Source organism: Canis lupus, chromosome 10 (assembly GCF_011100685.1).
Source record: "Canis lupus familiaris isolate Mischka breed German Shepherd chromosome 10, alternate assembly UU_Cfam_GSD_1.0, whole genome shotgun sequence".
Classification (NCBI taxonomy): Eukaryota; Metazoa; Chordata; class Mammalia; order Carnivora; family Canidae; genus Canis; species Canis lupus.
Window position 1 is genome coordinate 2,847,819 of NC_049231.1, and position 16,460 is coordinate 2,864,278.

General features: G+C 36.0%; 1 long non-coding RNA gene across 3 annotated transcripts in view; it reads left to right on the top strand.

Annotated features, from left to right (window-relative positions):
• Window positions 1–1,506: 1,506 nt before the first annotated feature.
• LOC111097578 overlaps window positions 1,507–16,460 on the top strand; it is a 107,124-nt gene continuing 92,170 nt past the window's right edge. For 2 of the 3 annotated variants that reach the window (XR_005365130.1, XR_005365131.1), the window contains exons 1-2: window positions 1,507–1,615; window positions 3,698–3,792. This is a non-coding gene — a long non-coding RNA (uncharacterized LOC111097578). Of the gene's footprint in view, window positions 1,616–3,697; window positions 3,793–5,930; window positions 6,082–16,460 lie in introns of those variants that run through there. The other variant, XR_005365132.1, reaches the window with a different exon arrangement.

A 16,460-nucleotide genomic window follows, 5' to 3' on the forward strand; every position in this document is an offset into this window, starting at 1 on the left:
TCATTTCCAGGCTCCCTTGTGGCATTTTTCTGTGGGCTCTGTGTATCATGAAACTGGTTTTTGTCTGGGATTATGAAAGGTAACTGACTCTCCACTCCCTTTCCCCCCATTTTCCACACTGATAGACTGATAAGATATTACTCTTTTGCAAGGCTCAATTAGAAGCAATCTATCAGGCCAGGAAGAAGCCTTTACTTATGAATCACAAAAGAGAGAGAAGGGTGCTCAGGGACAAGTGTTGAGAACCTGGAAAGAACAAAGTTAGAGGCCACAGTTATTTTTTGCTATTCACTCTGAAGTTACCCAGATTAGCTGGGTAGGTGAATATTTAATGTCACCACATCATATATGTAATTTGTACTGTCTGCTTTTAATCTTTATACAGTTTTATAATCTTAATAACTTTTTAATTAAAAATAAATGAACTGAATACTCCAACAGAACATATTAAATGCAGACTATCAGGCTGGAAGCCCAAGCTCAGCTGGAGAGAAAAACAAAACTAAAATATTCTAAAAATACATGACTGAGGTATCTGTCCCCTCCTGCTCAGAGATCATAGCATTTCAGTGACTAAGACCTACAAATACTACTGGCAGGTTCCAACTCACAGACAGTATGACATCTCAGCCTTCCTCTGTAACTCAGGGAATGGGAGTGCCTTTAATGTATGGGCAAGGATGCTCCCACCTCTCTTTGACCATTACTCTCCCAGGACTTACTGGCTTGCAGCTCTACTCTGTCCTAACCAATCCTTTAAGGGAGCTGACTCAGATGCACACTTCCCCCCGATAACCAGGAGGTGCTCAAATCCCATGCCCTTTTTTGACCAAATTCATAGTATATAAATGAGTCCATATAAATGAGCAATGCCCTGTACCTCATAGTGAAGTTTACATTCTAAAAATGCTGTTAGTTTCAAATACATGCCTAAGGGAATTTTAAAATAGAATTAGAGAGCAAGTACACAATCAAAACAGTGTGGGTAGAGAGAGTTGGATTCATGACCCAAATGTTCTAGATTTTCTGGGGGCAGCTCTGGTTTCAAATACGTCATACTATTGTTCTTAGAATGTTTTAATAATTTTTAATTTGTTTGAAATACAGGAGCATTTAGCTGCAATACATATATGCTATAGTCTTTAAAGACTATATTTTAAAATTAAACTATTGTAAGTTTTAATTGTATGTAGTTTGGGACCACAGTTTTGGAGAAAACACATAATTTTGCCATCTCATTGACAATGGAGTTTGGATTTTTTTAACAGTCCGCCTTCCATTATATCTCTGGATTCGGATTCTACTAAAATTGTTTAGCACTGAGGAAAAAATGCCCAATAAATTAAGGTTTCAAACAAAGCTAAATTTCTTGCTTCCCTAGTAAGAGTCTCTCTACTAGTCTGCTACAAGGTCAATGAGTGTCTCCAAGCAGAAATTAAAAGGACACAAAGGGAGGAATCACACCAAATACATCAGGCAAGATTCTGAGTTCCGAGTTCTGATTGCCTCCTGTGGCAGAGACAGCACTTCTTGGCAAGCGGTCACTTTCAGGTTTCACATGGCTGCTGGGAGATGAGATTTCCAACCAGCTGAGGACGAGTTGTGTAAGATTCCAGTGAGTCTAAGGTCACTTGCTTGATATGCTTGTGTGCTCATGTTTGAAGCTTAGCATAAGATTATGCCAAAATGGGGCACCGGGTGGCTCAGTTGGTTGAGCATCTGCCTTCAACTCAAGTCTTAATCCCAGGGTTCTGGGATCGAACCCCGCTTCTTGGGCTCCCCGCTCAGGGAACCTGCTTCTCCCTCTGCCCCTTCTCCTGTGCACTCACTCACTCACTCACTCACTCACTCACAAATAAATAAATAAATAAAGTCTTTAAAAAAAGATTATGCTGAAATAAGATGTCATTATGACAGACAACATTAGGAAAACCAGAGCTTTCAGACTTTGAATTAAACAGTACTAGAGTGATGTACTCATTTATTTAACTTATTCACTATTTTTATATAAGTATTTGTAGAGTCCCTACTATGTGCTTTTCAGTGCTTCTGCTAGGGATAATATATACACTCAATGAAATATAAGCTAAATATCACATGAGATCAAATTTCCCATTCTAAAACCTCTGAAAAATCTAGTGTTTTCTACAGAGTTGGCATTTGCTGGTATCTCAGAACTAACTGAAACTTGTAGCTTAATATCTATATCGATATGACCTTACTATTCAACTCTCTGCATTAACCTGACTTTATCTTTCAAGGAAATTCTCACCCAGTAGGATGTCTGTTTCATGAACTTTCCAAAACTATTTTATTTTATTTTAAAAAATATTTTATTTATTTGTTCATGAAAGAGAGAGGCAGAGACATAGGCAGAGGGAGAAGCAGGCTCCTCACAGGGAGCCCTATGTAGGACTTGATCCCAGGATCTCGGGATCACACCCTGAGCCAAAAGCAGATGCTCAACTGCTGAGCCACCTGGGCATCCCAACCCTTTTATTTTAATAGTAGACTATCAAAGTAGTTTTCATCGGGTACATAGCCTCCTTCTGTGAACAATAGATCATTTACCTGGGTTTATTAAAAGTTCACTCTTTATGGCTCCCTTTGAAACCCTCTCTTCATTGTGTCTGCCAATCCTAAAGTATTATAATCATTAACTCTATCCAGTTCTACTCTCACATTGAAGGACCCACCTTAAACCAGACCCTTATAAATATCTTCTCTTTGTACTCTCTCTTTCAAGACGCTGCTAATACTCTGTAAGGCAATGATCTCCTTTATTACAATGAGCAATAAATGTGGCTTTGCTTGATCCATAAATTTTTTGGTGATCTTTTCAGGAAGTCAGCAACCTACAGAGCTTGCATTCTCAAGGTCGCTGTGGCTTCAATTTCTTGGTCTCATTGAACTTGTATCATCATCTATTTTCTTTTCTTGTTTCTGCTTTTCACTGACCAAGACACAAAACTGAATGCTTTCCTTGTTTTCCAAAATCCCCAACCAACAACTACAACCCAAACAAAACCCATTCTTACAAAGTGTGAATGTGTTGACCACAACTTAAAAAGTTGGTGACGTAAAGGGAGAATATTAATTAGCAATAACAACATAAAACTGAATATTAGACATTCTTGTTCTTCAGTCTCCCACCCTCTAGACAATGCTACTCAAAGTGCGGTCTGTTATTAGTCCACTATGAGGTAAGTACAGAAATTGAGAGTAATCATTTACAAACAACTGATCAATGATGACTGAACATTATAACTCTCTTTTAAAAAAACAAGCAAATAATAAAAAGCTGCTCTTTCACCACAGATATGTTGAGGGCCATTTTCTAGACTCTCAGGTTTTCAGTTTAGTAGGAGTTCCCCCCACCTTTAAAGTCTCCACAAAAACCTAATTCTTCTCATTGCATTATGTTGAGTGACCTATTTTCCATTCCTCTGCTTGGAGTACACATTTGAATATGTGGAGATACACTTAGGGCATCCTACTAAATAGTGAGATGTGTACACTAGTTTCTACTGAGTAACAACACAAAAGCACTGGAAGAGGTCTTGCTATTTCAATCGTATCTTTTCTCCATCCTACAAAAATCAAAAGTCCTTTTTGTCCACTAGAACCATGTCACTTTTCTTAATGAGTAAAGGTTGGAGCTGTCAGCTTTCTCTTTAAATAATATCTTTTGTCTCAGTCCTTCATAATGTGTTTGACATTGTCCTGGACGATAAGGAACCCATCATTTTGTGAAGAAGTAGCCATGTAAAAGTATCACTGCAACACTGCAAGGTAAGTGCAGAGAGTGCCTGAGGGGTGCTAAGGGCGGAAGACTAAGTGTGCCTGGGGATTCAGGGGATCCACTGTTTGATATCACTGAATGAATGTTGAGTAAGTGAACTAGAGTTAATGAAAGTTATAGTGCAGATATGTCATGGATCTATGGTACGATTCATGCTATTTCCCTCTTTAGATAATCATAGTTTACCTTCCAATAGTGTCAGTATGCAATATACAGAGATTGTATTGAGAATGAAGTAATTGAGGAGGTCTGTGGTTATGGAACCTAAATAGCACTTAATTGAATCTCTAACAGATGGAGAATAATTAAATCATTTACTATCTTTTCACCTTGAGTTAACTCATAGGTAAACCTCAAGTGATCAAATGGTTTTATCCAGGCTCCTGGTAAAGATTTAATATTTTCATCTGCTTCAACTCTATTATTTCCTGGCTCAATTTAATGATTAACATGGCATAAAAGTAACAATTTCTTGATTATTAAAATCCTATTTGCTGCAGATTACAAATAGAATCTATTCCGAAGCCATTACTAAATAAATAGTCAGTAATAATAAAGTTACATTGAGCAATCGAAAACTGTAACAAGTTTATCAGAGAATTTTAATTCAAAACATAATAACAGAAATAAGCAAATGCAACCACTAATGTTTTTCTCATTAAAACAAATTTTGATGTTGAATAATACATCAAATAGCTCACTTTACCTGTAACAGTCTGTGGCATTTTTTTCTACATCCCATGAGCAAAGCAAGACACTTGTGAATAGAAGATCCAGGAGATCCGACCATGGTGGTCCTGAAATGGCTTAGTCAGCTCAGTTAAGACTATCAACATCTCCCCAGTGTCTAACTACAGGGCTGACCCTTACCTTGTGTTTCTGACCAGTAACAATGAGAGTTATGCACTTATGAGAGTAAGTGCAAAATATTTAACCATGAATCAGCATCTTCAAGCTATTCCCGTGGAACTGGCCCTTCCCATAGAAGAAACATATGGTGATGATGATATCCAGTGGAATCGTTATTCATTATCTCACATTAAAGTATATCTTTGTTTCTAAAATTATCCATTTTATTGTAGAAAGATTATGAATGCAAAGAGAAAGAAAAAAAGAGAAGGAAAGATGAAAGAAAGAAAAAAAGAAAGAAAGAGAAAGAAAGAAAAGAAAGAAAGAAAAGAAAAAAGAAAGAAAGAGAAAGAAAGGAAGGGAAAGAAGATAAGTAGGAAGGAAGGAAATGAATAAGATGGTCACAGTCAATGCTTTGGTGTTCATACTTTTTTTTTTTTTTAGAAGGATGTATGGTCAAAGCATGCAATAATCAACACTTTTAGGTCAAATAGCCTTACAGTTGTCTGGTAATTCCCAGAAATGAAATTCTTGACTCAAAAAGTATACACATTTTAAAAGCTCTTGGTATATATTGCCAAGTCCATCTCTAGAAAAGTGGTTTTAATTTGTATTCTTACCAGCAGAATTAGTGTTACTTTTCCCTGCACCTTCCTCAACATACTTTTCTATCACCATTTAAATTCCAGATTTGTTAGTTTTGAATGCTTAAGAAGTAAAATTATTATGTAGACAATTATGATATATAGCCTAATACATAGGCCACCAATATCGCCCACCCTCTTTAAAATGGCAAAGAAGTGTTTTGGGTTCGCTAAGAAATGCATTTCTCTACTTCCTTCTAGGACTTGTTTCATATATTTATGGGTCATTTTATTTTTCTCCTTTGATAAATTTGTTCATATTTGCCCCCAATAAGTTGTTTGTATTTTTCCCACCAATTCATGATTTTTTTATGTGTTAAGTATACTAATTTTTTGTTAATTAAATGCAGGTAGATACTTCCTTCCAGTTTGTTGCTTATCTTTTCCTTTATGTCATCTTTAATGAAAAAGTTCTTGACTTTAATTAGTATATTTACAAACCTTTTCTTTTGTGTTTTATTTATTTCATTGCTGCATGGTTGATAACTGCTTTGAGAATTACACTGAAAATGCTCATATCCACAACAGTAAATCTACTCCTATGGGTATATTCTGGAGAAATTCTTGGATTTCTGTAGCTGTTGAACTAAATGTATATAAATGTTTATAAGTCAAATTTTTTTTTTATCGGTAAGGAATGACCTGGGGCAATCCAAATGTTTATCAAGAAAGGAATGGATTTTCAAAAATTGTGAGGTTGTTCAGTGGAGTACCAGGCAGCCATGAAGAAAATGAATTGCAATTATTTTCTGGTTCTCTATGGTTGTACAATAAACCATCTCAAAATTTAATGGCTTAAAGCAAAAATGGCCTGTTATTTTTTATAATTCTTTGGGTTGGTCAGACTGTTCATCAGCTAATTTTGTCTGGGCTCACTCATAAGCTGGCAGGCCTCTGGAGACTGCATTCAGATGCCATAGCTGGGACAGATGGACCTTTCTTTCCACATACCTGAATTTCTTCCAGGACAGTGATCTCAAAGAAGTGTTAAGAGGGGGAGAGTAGGAGTGCCAGCTCTAAAAGTTGCATGGCATTAGTTCTGCCTTGTTCTATTGGCTAAAACAGTTACTAGACAATCCCAGATTTGAGGAATGAAGAAATGGGCTTCCTCTCTGGATGGGAGGCATAGCAAATAGAAATGAACAAAAAAGAGCATGATTCATTGGGCGGCCATTATTTTGTTTATAATAATCTTTGAGTATCTTATTATCATGCTGTTCTTATCCTTTCAACTCTGTCCAAATTTTCCATAAGCACTAGATATAGCTATCTCAAAATTCAAGAGATTGTTTATTTTTTTAATATGGATTCTCTGAGTTTTTGGAGGATAGCTCCCAATAATTTCCCAAGTGCTGGCACTCTGGTAAAATTATAACCTGCAATTCATATCTGCCTGGCTTATTTTCTAAGATCTCAATAATCCCTGTGATAGTTAATCTAATGTGTCAACTTGGTGAGGCTATGGGTATCCAGATAGTTTAAACACACCTGCGTAATGAGGTTTTTTTTGATGGTATTAATATTTAAATAAGTAGACTTGAGTAAAGCAGATTACGCTTAATAATGTGGTGGGCCTCATCCAATCACTTGAAGGATTTAAGAAAAAAAAATCTGACCTCCCTGGAAGAAGAGGGAACTCTGCTGGCTGATGGCCTCTAGACTCAACTAACACCTCAACTCTTTCCAGGGTTCTTATTGGTTCTATTTCTCTGGGGAACCTTAACTAACATACGTTCCTTAGAGAAATGGCATTCTTATTCTAGTTAATCTCCTTGTCTTTTTTTTTTTATTCCTCCTCTGCTCCTGTTCTGACAGTATGAGTGATGCAGATTTTTCCAAAGTTCTAGCTCCCCTTTGTCTCCTTTAGAAATTTTGACTTCTAGAGAAACTTTTCAGACACATACCCATCTAATTTCCTTTTTGAACTTTGAGTCTGCAATAATTGTATGAGTTTCTTTCTTTACAACAACCTCAAAAGGGTGGCCTATTCTCTTTCTAAAGGGGATCTTATTCCATTTTGTTTGTATATTAATAAATTGACCATTTTTCTGTGGGAGAAGATATAATTTGTTTCTTGGATTCTAAATATAGCTAGAAAGAACTTTTCCTGAATTATCTGACAAAACTTCTTGAGAGGTCTGCCTGGAATGTAGGTACTATCATGGAGGTGAAGCAGTCATTATAGGATCAGAAATGGCAGGAAGATAGAATTAACCTGGATTCTTAGCAGCATTGTTGGACTTCGTATCGCCTACCCCATATTTTTTGTTATCTGGCAATAATAAGTGTTTTCCAGCTAAACCACTTTAGTTTGGCTTTTCTCTGGAAGGCAGTCTAATAAAATCCTAGCTAATATAAAAAGTATTTCAGAATGTAGTGAAACAAATAAATGAACAAAGCAAAAACATTTGTTAACCAAACATTTCTGTGGTCTTTTTAACTTTTATATTTTTGAAACCTTTTTAATTATTCACAGGATTTCATGTCTATTGTGTTTTTTGATCTTTATAACAGTCCTGGGAAGAAAAATAGTTTTTATTATTCTCAGTGTATGGATGGGGAGGAGTATAAGGCCCAGGAAAACCATAATTCATGATTTTTAAAAAATCTGGCATGTTATTATGCAGAGATCAGAATCCTGGCTTCTCAACAATTTATTTACTATAGCCTCTGGCACATGCTAGGTGCTCAATAAATAAATGAACTAATGGTGTGTATAAAACATTTAGTTCAGAACCTGGCATATACTATGTGTTGAATAAATGGAATTTAATAACAATAATAATAGCCACATGTTAGCTTCTTGCCTGGGGACTTATTGAAGCCTATGAATTAAATTGTTCTTCAGAACAGACCTAGAGCCAGCTTCTCATGCATAAGTAGCACCTAAAAAGGCATCCTTAATGCCAAGTAATAACAGAAATGAATTTATTCATGATTCCAAAGGGAGGCCTAAACAGCTGTATGAAGCTTAAATAAATTTCAAAGATAGGTCCCTTTGATTTCAGAATATTTATCAATGAAAACTGTTTAATTAATTAATTCCCCTTCCCCATAAATGTTTAAGAAATGATTGTCAGAATATAAAATGGAAGTGACTTTGGCTGGTTGGCCAGTTGATGGGATTTCTGTGCTAAAAGACAAAAACCATGGATCTGATTTCCTTATAGTAATGTCTGTTTTAAAAGAACTATCATTTATCATGTAAGCCACTCTGCACTCATACTACTTCTGCAAGGCAGCTGCTATGCTTTTTGATGGACAAGGTAACTTAGACCCCATGACTACGGTGAACAGTTCCTCCTCTGAACAAGTGACCACCAAGGTGATAAGAAAGAAGACATTGGCTCAGTGAAAAGTCCACCCTTGGTCCTGGAGAAGCAGTTCTTGACTCATGCTCCATTCTGCTTTTGACTCTGTCGAGGTATCTCAGTATAGGAAAGATGAGGCCTTTATGGTATTTGCTGGAGAAAGTGTTGGTCAGAGAGTAGACCAGGTGTAGGCTCCATACACCGAAAGCATTAAGCAGACATTACAACAATCAACTACAGAACGTGCAGCGTAGGTGTTTCAGGCAATTTTTTTTAATCAGTTTTCATTCAAAACTGACTCCTCCCTGACTTTGCCATCAACTTTGACTACCTTTCATTGATAAAGAAGTAGAAAATAATGCAATTACTTAGGAAAACCTAGCCAAGAAATAATCTAGGAAATTACAGCTGCATAGCCTGCCTTCCAGAGTTTTTCTTAATATCAACAACGTCTTACATTGGTAATGTGCTTTACAATAGACCTCTTTTTTGCAAGGAGATGGATATATAATGGGAAAAAAACATGAATGAAATATTGGCCATGATAAAGATCTACATTCAGTATAGCTCTCCCCTTGATTAGCTGAATTATGTCAAGTTAATCAGTTAAGTTCTAAATCCCCTGTATCTATACATTAATATTAATAAAAGTAATAAAACACCTTATTCAGCTGTTAGAATGTCAAAAACAGATGTCATGTGCGTAAGCCATTTGTAAGTTATAAAATATGGCAAATTGTTCATGTTTATCATCTCATTTTATCCTCACAGCACCTCTGTAAGGCAGTTAGGGTAGAAATCATATATAAGCTCACTGGCCCTCAGCCACACAGCTGTGAAAAACTCATTCACTTACCCAAGGAAACAAAGATGTGAAGAATGCCACAGAAATTTCCGTGATACAGAAACTCAGTCATTGTGGCACAGACTCAAACTCATAATCACAGTCCCATGACACGGCCAGTCAGATACAGTAACATGGCGAAGTTTTCTCAAAATTGACACTGTCCCCCTTCTCAATATCACAGACAATATACACATGCACACTTGTCTTGTAAGTGAGGGAATTGAGGTTAGATAATTTACATAATTCACCTAAGGCGATATTAAATGACAGACCTAAGATTTGAAATAAGGACATCTTCTCCAAAGACTTGAGCATTTGCTGCATCACCAGCCTAATATCAGAAAGGGAGTTCCATGTATCCCAATACCAAGCAGTGTTCTCATGTATTAGGAGTCATCATGTCCTTTGTTGACCAGAGTTTATAACGTAAGCTTCTTGCCACAGCTACTCCCAACTCTCTCTAAAATACTTTGGATAGTAAGGAGTCTGATGACAACAGAGTTTCAGAGCTTAAAGATGATCTTTATAACTCCCTCATATTAAAGAAGAATTTAGAGGACCAATGGACTTTCCCAGGTTGCTCAGCTGATCTATGACAGCACTAGACCAGATCTAGGTCTTGGACACACCACCCTGGACTCCTTTCACTCCCTCTCCTCGGCTGTGAACCATCCTTAGAGTCTTGGCTGTTGGGCACAGTGAGGTGGGCCATGTCCATGATGGGCATGACGGGGGAGTCTTCTACAGCACAGTATGCATGTTGAATGACAGGTGGAAACAAAGGGATATTATTTAGACCCTGAAGTCATGGCATAAGTGTCCATTGTGAAGTATTGGTTTGGCTTTTCTGTAATAAGAGAAGGAATAAAAAGAGCCAAGAGGAAAAACCATTTTGTGGCCAAGGTAATAATTCACATCATTCGACATTTAAATGATTAATGCAATATTTAAAAGAGAAATTGTCTTGCATGAGGTGATCTATTGGCTAAATAGGCTCTATGACATTTTGAAGAAACAAAAAGTAGTAATTATCACACAAGGGGTTTTCATGGGAGCCCAGAAGAAACCAGGCTGAGACAGGAAAGCAACATTAGCAACCTTAGAGCTTGTTACCACAGCAGGACAGACCAGGAGATTTTATTTTCTTCTGTGTCCTACGATCCAAACTCATTGGCCTGAGACTCACTGCAGATTTATGGGTGGCCCCCTGAAAGATGTTATGCAGGTCCAGCCCAGCTGAGCCCCTTTAGTACACTTACCTTTATGGGAAGAGTTGAATTTCTGGCTGGTCTCTTTGATTCCAAGTTGCATGCACTGGGCTGTTTTCCCCGGAAAAAGTGGAACTGGCCATTTTTTCTTTCATTACAGAGAAAAGAGAAAGGCCAGGATGTGGTCAAAGGGGGATAACAGCATTTATCCCTGGTTATGGGATTAGGGCTGAAAGGTGACGATGATCATCCTTAAGTCAGATGCTTCTTTGTGAGGAGCAGACAGGAGACCAGGGTGAGCTGAACTTCTGCCCTAGGCTGACTGTGGGTGCACCAAAGGCAATTAGGAAAAATGCAAGGTCATTTTTGTGGATAAAGTGCTATTTATAACATTTGAGAACATTAAACTGAAGTGGAGCACAAATCCTGCATTTCAGGAAATTAAGGCCCAGGGAAGAGAAATAACCCCCAGATTCTGGGTGGTTAGTAAGTAGCAGATTGTGGAGACCCAGGTGTCTCCCTCCCAGCCTAGGGCTTTTCTGTAATTTCACACAGAGATTTGAAGTTTCTTAAGGGAAGAAACCTCGTCTTTCCTTCCTTCTCTCCTCCCATCCCTTCCCCCTTTCCCCTTATCTTCTATTTATCTGATATTTATCCAGAATTTACTGTTCTTAGGCACTGTTTTAAGTCCTGAAGGCATTGGGCTTTATACAAAATTTCTTTCTTTCTCTTTCTTTCTTTTCTTTCTTTCTTTCTTTCTTTCTTTCTTTCTTTCTTTCTTTCTTCCTTTCTTTCTTTCTTTCTTTCTTTCTTTTTCTTTCTTCTTTCTTTCTTTTTCCTTCTTTTTTATCCTTTCATTTTCATAGCCCTAGTGCCCAGTATGTGGTAACTACCCATAAGTGTTGACTGAAAAAATAAGGTTTATATATAAGAAGAAAAAAGTAAATTATTTCTTTTGAATGAAGCAATGAATTTTTTGGTCCAGCCAAATTAAATTCTATTGGACAATAAACTGAATTAAATTAAATCACTATAGGTAATCTGCATTTAGAATAATAGAGAAAAACTGAATTTATCATTTTGAAAGAATTTGTTCATTGATATTTAGAGGAAATAATTACTTTTCAAAAAGGTTTTGAAGATGTAGTGTCACATCTTTATAAAGTATCAGTGTTTCTAATAGGGCTTCAAGGGGGCATTAGCTTGTTGGACACATTTTAACTAAACTAGTGTTGCAACAAGAAAGGCAGCTGGTGAAAAATTTAGAAATAATTTTTAATCTATAATTACAGTTGATGCTTCCTGAATTTATCATGTAATTCCACAGTATGGAGGAGTTTAAAAGAGAAAGGTTCAGCGTCTGCTTAAAATTTCAGGACAAATGATGCAGGGAGATTAATTCATAATTTGGATTAGGGTGATATTATTTTTGCCAGAATTTGCAGCCAATGTGGATGACTTTGGTGTGGAGCTGTCTCACTTGAAGATGTGAAGTAAACCCAAAGTATTACTGCCAGTACTATTTTCATATTTCAGATTAATGTGATCTTGGCAGTTTCCAAATAATAATGATACTTGTTTCTTTGACTTAACTAATCCCTTGCATTCTCTCTACGTCTTCCCAATGCCATCACACTCGGCTCTTTCATTTTCTGTCTTGAGTTTGCGGAAAGTATTTTCCCTTTTCATCAGAGGCACATTTCTCAGTAGTAATTTTAACTTTGATGAAAAACCATGTGATGGAATGAATAACCAAATAGCCTCCTCACTGAACCAGGCTCAGTTTAAATAATTTAGTTAAAGCAATTTAATTTTGGGGAAAATGATCCAGAAGTAATTGATAAAAAGAATAGGTCAAAGAATAAATAATTGAAGTTGTAAATTGATTTTCTCCCTACCTATTGACAACATTGATTTATTACGGTTGAGGTTTTGTGAACATCGTGTCTTCAAGTGCAATAGTTTGTGCTTTTTACAGTAATTTTGTACATTTTTAGATTTTTAAATTTTTACCTATTTTGTTGCTAATCCATTTCCCAGTGATTATTCCTATTTCTCATTATTTTCTAACAGGTAGAGATGACCTAAATTCACAATAGGAAATTGGTTAAATAAAACTACGTCTAAAGGCATGTCTATATGATGCAATACTATGTGGCCATTAAAAAGAATACTTCAGAAATATGTATCGTGACATTTCATGATCTGTTGCTAGGCCTAAAAATCAGTTTATAAGGTTTTTTACAGTATGATTCTATTGAGAATAGCATATGAATAATATGCTATAACAAATATAATATATACGACACATAACATATAATTTAGCAAAGAATCTATAATAGACTTACCATGATGTTAATAAAATAGCCATTTCTGAGAGTGAAATTATGGATGTAAATGCTTTTCTGCTTGTCTATATTTCTAACTTTTCTATGGTGAACAATGTATTATGATAACCAAATAAACAAATATTTAAAATCTTAAAAGGAATGTAAATTTTTTTCAGTTTGATTTTTGTTCTTTAAAATCTGTATTTTTCTATTATTTATATTCCCCACATGGGGCGGGGGGTGGGGTGGGAGTGATTGGGTGACGGGCACTGGGGGTTATTCTGTATGTTGGTAAATTGAACACCAATAAAAAAATGAAAAAAATCTGTATTTTTCAAACTATTTTACCGATTTTGATTAATTACGAGTGTTTATAAAAATGTGAAAATTGGTTGAAAACTGTTTTTTCCTCTCATTGGTTTAAATTCTATAATTTCTTTGCTCTGAGAAAATGGCATTAATTGGGGCACGGTACATTGAGTCTGCTTCCAACATTTTTTGTTGTTGTTACAAAGGGTTCAGAAGAGACACAAAAAAGTAAGAATTTTTTAAAAGAAAAAAAGTAAGGGAAACTGGGAAATTGCTTAAGTAACACATAAAAATTTGCCAGAACTTCCCCCACAGTGTACCAGAAGTACCAGAAAAACAGTGACTCAGAAGACTCATTTTTTAACCAAATAGTTGCTTTGGCTAATTTGTCTTTGACTATTCTGGTTTTGTACCCTTCCATCTGAGCATTCAAATTGTCCATTTAGTTTGTTTTCTACTAATAGAATCTTCTAGCAGTTGAGGGGCATCTCATCTACTCATTGCATCACTTATTCCTATGAGAACCAGCTACTTGGAATACTGTAGCAACTTGTTAGTTCTTAGGTCTCCTTTAAACCCAAACACCAATAGAAACACTGATGATATTCATGACTGACACGAATATTTAGAGGTATGTTGGAAAAGTCTGAAACATAGTGCTTGACATATGTCTTAGTTTTATCTAAGAGAGAGATATCTACACATGCTTAGCCATAGAACTATAGTTGTGTAATAGACTTTACACTTACTTGCTTTAGACATGTGATTCAATCTTTCTTATCAGCAACATAATGATAATAACGATAATAAATACAATCATATCATAGGACTGTTATAAGGATTAAGTGAGATAGAATAAGTGTGATGGGTAGAATAATGGCCCCATGAAGATATCTACATCCTAATTGCTGAAACCTGTGAACATGTATAGAGGAATTAACATTGCAGATAGAATTAATCTTGTAAATGAGATAACCGTGAGATAAAGAGATTATCCTGGATTATCTGGATGCACTCACTGTAGTCTTAAAGAACCTTAAACAGGGAAGAGGAGATTAGAAAAGTCACAGTCCAAGTGTTACAATATGAGAAAGACAAAATTGGACACTGCTAGTTTTGACGGTGAAAGAGGGCCATGAACCAAGGGATACAGACAACCTCTAGAAGCTGGAAAAGTCAAGAACATGGATTTTCCCCTAGAACCTCTAGAAAAGAGCATGACTTTGATGACACCTTGATTTTAGTGCAGTGAGACCCATTTCAGGCTTCTTCCTTTACAACAATAGGATAATAAATTTATGTTGTTTTAAGCTACTTTGTGTTAATTTGGTAAAACAACCATTGGAAACCAATATAGACGTTGGTATCTGAAAGTGTGATGCTACTGAAATAAATTACCAAAAATATGGATATGGCTTGGGAATCAAGCAATGGGCAACAACTGTAAGAAGTTTGATAAAAACAGCATGATAAGAAGAGTCTAGATTGCCTTGGATGGACTGAGTAGAAATATGGATGTCAATGACTCTGCTAGTGAAAGGAACCAGGGCCTGATGATTTTGGAAGTTCTCAGCCTATCCTTATTGCAAATGATGCTAAATTAGGGATTTCAATGTCAGAAAAGCAGGCTTTGAAAAGAAGGCCAAGGGTATGGCTGGACAGACAACCTTTTGCTAATGCCGCAGGAGGATCAGAAAGTCAGAATTTCAGTCACACAGAAGGCTCTTTGAAGAAATTAGGTATGTGACTCATGTATTCCTCAGCCACTCAGCAGAAGCCAGAAATAGAGATGGCATTATCCAGGAAAGATCTTTGGAGCAGCCTGTAGTCTAATGGAGTGAATACTCCTGGGGGAGACTCACAGGGTTCTTAAGAAATTTTTCTCTTCTAGCCTTCAGTGAAAAGAAAAGGAAGTATGAAATAAAGGAAGGCTCTTGGACTTCCAACATTCTACAAGCAAGAAATAGGCTGATAAAACTACTCAGCTGAATTAAATCCAACAATAAGAATTATTCACCATGATCAGGTGGGATTTATCACAGATATGAAAGTTTGGTTCAACGTGTGAAGATCAATTACTATAATCCATCACATAGAGAGGCTAAAACAGAAAAATCACATGATTATATCAATGATGCAGAAAAAACTTTGACAAAAGTCATACCCATTTTTTATAAAAACTCTCAGGAAGCTACAAATATGGGAGAATTTCCTCAACTTGTTAAAGGATATCTATTAGCGCCCCCTTCACCAAAACCCAACAGCTACCATCATACTTAGTGGCAAGAAACTTAAAAGTTTTCCCACTAAGATCAGGTATAAGGCAAAGATGTCCCTTCTTTCCACTCCTTTTCAACATCATACTAGAAGTTCTAGCTAATACAATAAGACCAAAAAATTAAATAAGTAAAAGATATACAGATTGGGAAGTAAGAAACAGAACTGTCTTTGTTTGCAGATGACAGGATTGTCTACATATACAATCCAAAAGAATTGATGAAAACAACTCCTGGAACTAATAAGTGATTATAGCAAGGTTGCAGGATACAAGGTTAATATACAAAAGTCATTTGCTTTGCTGTATACCAGCAATGAAAATAAATTTAATTTGAAATTAAAAGCATGATATAATTTGCTTTAGCACCTTCAAAATGCAATATTTAGGTATAAATCTAACAAAATATGTAGGAGATCTACATGAGGAAAACTACAAAATTCTGATGAGTGAAATCAAGGAAGAACTAAATAAATAGAGATAAATTGCATGTGCATGAATAGAAGGTCTCAATATTGTCAAGATGTCAGTTCTTTCCTATCTGATCTATAGATTACTGCAATCCCAATCCAAATTGCAGCAAGTTATTTTGTAGATATCAACAAATTGATCATAAAATTAATACAGAAAGGCAAAAGACTCAGAAGAACCAACTCAATATTAAAGAACAAAGTTGGCCTGACACTACTTGGCTTTAAGACTTAATTAAAAAGCTACAATAATCAGGGTAGTGTGGCACTGGAGAAAGAATAGACAAATAGATCAATGGAACAGAACAGAGAGCCCAGATATAGATCCACATAAATATGATCAACTAATCTTTGACAAAGAAGCAGAGACAATACAATGGAGCAAAAATGGTCTTTTCAACAAGTACTTCTGGAA